The 5,167-nt window shown below is 43.8% G+C and overlaps 1 long non-coding RNA gene across 1 annotated transcript; it reads right to left on the reverse strand.

The window, feature by feature from the left end:
- Nucleotides 1-809: 809 nt before the first annotated feature.
- LOC107075465 (uncharacterized) lies at nucleotides 810-4,170 on the reverse strand. Its single transcript, XR_001476985.2, has 3 exons — nucleotides 3,935-4,170; nucleotides 2,600-2,633; nucleotides 810-1,081 (listed from the first exon to the last, which is right to left on the reverse strand). It is a non-coding gene; the product is annotated as an uncharacterized lncRNA (long non-coding RNA).
- Nucleotides 4,171-5,167: the final 997 nt, after the last annotated feature.

Here is a 5,167-nt window from a genome sequence, read left to right on the forward strand (position 1 = left end):
TAACCATAGTTGCGCCACTGTGCAACCTATCATGTTATATTTGTATAAATGTATATGAATAATTAATTTATATATTTGTGAATATCATATACAGTATATAATATAGCACTGTACTGTACATAAATGCCCAAATTCCCTTGGAAATTAGAAATTGGAAGTAATTCCTGTGAAGCAGGAAAGACTGATGTGTGCACTGTGTGTGACTGCAATATGGCTTATCCAAGTCGGATTTTAACAGAACCAGGATAGGGACCAGGATCAAATCCCAGGGAGTAATTTACAGTAATCAATCCCAACATTCATGGTTTTGTGAGGTGGGACAAAACCTGTAGCAAACTGTGAAAATCCAGTGGGGCAGCATGCAAACGTCTCACAGACAGAATCAAACCCAGGACCCCAGCACTGGGAGGCCAATATGAATTTTACCTGCTCTTACAGCACATTGTCCGCTCATGGAGAAAAGGCGCTGGTCATGCCACTTTGCGTGATGTTTCCCAGGACAGTTAGGAAGAGAGTTTAATTTCAGAAAATGAGCTAAATCACAACTGGCTTAAAGTACTTTAAATAAATCACATCACATGCGATGATCTTGAGCAAGTGTGAATTTCATTTCCCTAGATTTCTTTGTGACTCTGTCTCCCCAATGCATCTTTCCTAACCACATTTACAGGCCAACAAAAAAGCCAGACATTCACAGAGGCTGACAACAGTAACACAGCCTCTGTGAATTCAGCTTTGTTGATGAAATGTATGATTATGTATATTTTCAACAACACAGTAACTATGGTTGAGTGAAGACCATTTATTTTGTGATTTTAAATGACCTTAGCTTCTGACAGTTAAGCAATATCATTGGTCAGATATACCTCCACCTGTGACTTACTGACATCATGCATTTATTCCTCACTTGATCTCTAGTAGCAGCATGAAACTTGCCAAATTCGACAGGTTCCCGAAACACGATTCCTGAAACAGCTGGGGGTCACTCGGAGCATCAGGAATAGTCATTTCTTCCCGATTCCAAATGGGATCCTATGAGGGAGCGTGTGTTCCTGTGATCAGCCTCATGTGTTCCCGGAAGCTGAGGGGGAGTGAAAAGGTAATTTATGATTTTGAAACAGACTGGTCAGCTGAGAGACTTTGCCTCCAAGCTGAGCTACACCAAATGGGCTAGTGTGCGAATTCACACCAGGCCCTCATCACGCCTGTTGCTCTCCAGCTGAGTCAGTTAGTTCTAAAGAAATTCCTGGAGAAGCTCATCCGTGCTTGGATCATTGTCCATTTTCACCCCCCCTCTCCCCTCGCCTATTGCCTATTGATTTTTCCACATGCAGGACTAAATTGGCATGTATTTGAGTTGTACAAAAATGCACTATATTCGTAAGTTATGTGCAGCTCAATCTGAATAAACCTACAGTTCTACCCAGTTTATTGAATGCTTACTCAGGTTAGCTGGCATGAGCATGCCAGTTGGAGTTAAGAAACTTTTGTGAATGAACTGAGATCACACATGCAGTGTATTTGCTGTTGGACACTCATGCTTCTCTTGCTTGTGATTAAAGTTGAAGCCAATACTTGAGTTTTTTCAAGGAAGGGCTGGATCAAGTACTGGGATCAATAAGCAACTAGCTCGCAAATGGTCTGGGTATTTCCTGCTCCTGTTTGTAACCTGTCTTATGTTCTCTCTAGTCCTGTGTTTGAAATACAGAAGCAGAGCGCCAATAAGTATCTTCAGGGGGTTGGATTATATAAAAGAATTGCCAGTATAACTACAGGATATGATACGATAATACTTCTTAGAGATTTGTTATCCATCAAACCGCCTATTTTTTACCCACACAAAAGCTTACAAAAGCATACAAAACAGTACAGGTAAATGTTTCACTAAAAATAAATATTACATAACAGACATCCACCCAGACACCATGATTTCTACCACGCCTGCTGGAATCCTTACAGATCCTGACCAGAGCCTGTAATTGTGCTCCATCCACAGTTAGATTAAGCCCTTCTCAATCACATCACCCCCTTCATTTTCACACATAATCCACTGACTGCACTTGTCCATAAACCATCATGCCTTTGTTGTGAACTCATTAGTTGATTGAGCAGGGGATGAAAGAACTCCTCATTTTGTTAAGTCCACATTGAGGGAGTCTAAAACGTCTGTTGTAGTCTAGCAATGTAGACTTAACAAAATGAGAAATATCCATCTGTTAACCATAAACATCTGATAACCATCTGTCGGGTGATGTCTGAGATACAGAATTATTGAAAAAGACTACATGTATCTATCTGCCTTTCTAACTATGTCTGTCTATATCAGGCTGCCTGGTTACCTTTCTGACTGTCTCTGTTCATTTCTCTTCATCCCTTTAATTCAACTATTTTTGTTACCTAAACATTTAGCATGTAAGGGTCCTGTAGCCCTTGTGAAGATAGTGGGAACTCGGACATGTACAACATAACATTGGGATCAAACACCAGGTTCCTTCTGGTCGGGCCAGAAAAGGACAGTCCAGTATGAGAATAATCAGAGCAACATCCAATTCGACACATTAACAATCACCTGCTCACAAAACAAATGTTTTCCACTCACCCTATCATCTCCAGACCTCAATCCACTTGAACACCTGTGGATTAAAGTCAAGAAGGTTGTTCAGAGACTGAACCTGTCATGAAAACCAGGAGCAATTGTCCCTGTAGGAACGGCCAAAAGCCCCCTTCAGTGTCAGAAGCCCACAGATCTTATCCCTGCAATCAATACCACACAATGCAAAAGAATTTGACACAATACAGTGGTGTGAATTAATGTGAACTGGACTTACATGAATTCTTTATGACAAATATGAAATTGCTCCATGCAATGCTATCAATATTACAGTGCAATTTTTTAAGAACGACACATTATGCAGTTTTTATGATGTTTTTGTGGGCTGGAATGAACCTGGGGGAATCTTAATCAAGTCTGCTAACAGCTGCTACCACTCACATCTGAACAAGGGATTGATGAGGACAGCTGTGGGTGGACGAGTCCACTGTGTGGATAATAATAATAATAATTCATCACACGTCTACAGCGCTTTTCTGGACACTCCACTCAAAGTGCTTTACAGGTCATGGGGATCCCCTCCATCAGCACCAGTGTGCAGCCCCACCTGGATGATGTGACAGCAGCCAGAATGGGCCAGAACACTTACCACACACCAGCTATAAGTGATGAAGCCAGTTCAGAGATGGGGATTATTAGGAGGCCATGATTGGTAAAGGCCAGGAGGAAATTTGGCCAGGACACCAGGGTAACACTCCTAATCTTTTTCAGAAACACCCTGGGATTTTTAATAACCACAGAGAGACAGGACCTCAGTTTTACATCTCATCTGCAGGACATCGCCTTTTTACAGTATAGTGTCCCTGTCACTATACTGGGGCATTAGGACTCACACAGACTGCAGAGTGAGCACCCCCTGCTGGCCCCACTAAGCCCATCCGGAGCCCATCCCAGTAAGCAAAGGGCCCCAGGAGAGTCCATCCCAGGGCAGACAAACACAGACACACACACTCACACCAGGGCCAGTTCTCCCAGCAGCTTATTAACCTACCGGAAAGTCTTTAGACTGTGGGAGGAAACTGGAGCACTTAGGGTAAACCCACATGAACACAGGAATAACATACCAATTCCACAAAGATCACACCCCATGTCTGGAAAGCAGCGAAGCAACAATGCTAACCACTGTGCCACCCATGTGATATAACCCTCCCTGCTAAACCTACCACCTCACAGATTCCTGGCAGACCACTGTAACCTGGCAAACTTTGTTAAGTGGGAGGCACTTGGAAACCCACCCCACACTTCCACTTGTCACAGTCATTAGTTCTTATATCTAGAAAGTGGCACAACATAGAAACACTCAACACATGATAGATCCCTTACCATATTCCACAGTGGGCAGGTCAGTGTTTCTCCTTTTTTACTCCAATCATCACACAGAAAGCTCAGTTTCCAAGTCTGGTTCTGCTGTTGCTCAGATGCAGTCTGGCAAATTCAAGTCAACCAGAGAAAAAGGGTTTCTTCCTTGTGTAGAGGATACTATGCTTGTAACTCGACCATGATGTGCTACATTCATGCAGGTTACTATAACGGTTCTTTTTGACACTTTGTATCCTAGAAGTCCTGGTTCATACCGGAGATCTCCTTCTGCTGCCTAGATTTACAGATTCCTTTCAAGCCGCTTTGTGACAGTAACACAATGCAATAGTGACAGGGTGGGGTGGTCACTATTCTAGTTGCTTACAAGGTATTACTAACGGACACGGGTAGAAAATGGTAGTTTCAGCTTTTTGTAGATTCTTTTATCCTCCAGCTTGTGGAGGTCAATGAGCAGTTGCGTGATGTCTTTGGAGAGCTCTCTGACCTTCTCCATAAGGATGCTGCTACTGTAGGCCTGCATAAGGCTCCATTCCATTGCCCTTCCAAAGGGCAGAATGGTACTAGAGATTTGTTTTGTTGGATGTTATTTCAGGGAGAAGGCAGGGGTGGGAATATATGTGATCCTTGTGTTCTCTGGAAATCAATTACATATTTCTGACAGACTGTTTCTAATGCGTGGAAGGAAATCCCTCACACAATAACATTAGATATAGATACAGTACGTAATGGCTTGTTAAAGTGAACTCCAGCTCTGGCCCTCAGGGACAGACAGAGCTTTTCATCCCACCCACAATCTGCTCCTTCATCACACTGCTTATGTGGCTGCTACAAACTGGAGGGCTGGAACTGGCAGACACTGGCTGATGGGTAAAGTGTAGGTTCTGGAGTGCCGTGAGTCAGCCGGGGCCTGAAACTCACCTCAGGGCCATAAGACTGTATGTACTGGAGGTAGACTGAAGATGATGGCAGGAAAGGGGGGCATCTCAATTTCTCACGTAGCTGATGGCTCACGCAGGGCCAGTCCCTCAATTTATGAGCTGAGGAGCAGGCAGCTGCTGTAGTCTGTCCCCACACCTTCACTGAGCTGTTGGCATGAACAACTTGTTAGCAGTGATGAACTAATGTTGTCCAAAGTCCTGCGGGAACTACGCTGCACATACTTGTGACCGTCGTGGTCACGTGCGGGCTCATGCCCTCTGCCTCTCCACCCCACTGGTTCGTCCCACAACACCTGGG

This window comes from Lepisosteus oculatus, chromosome 27 (assembly GCF_040954835.1).
Source record: "Lepisosteus oculatus isolate fLepOcu1 chromosome 27, fLepOcu1.hap2, whole genome shotgun sequence".
In the NCBI taxonomy this organism is placed as follows: domain Eukaryota; kingdom Metazoa; phylum Chordata; class Actinopteri; order Semionotiformes; family Lepisosteidae; genus Lepisosteus; species Lepisosteus oculatus.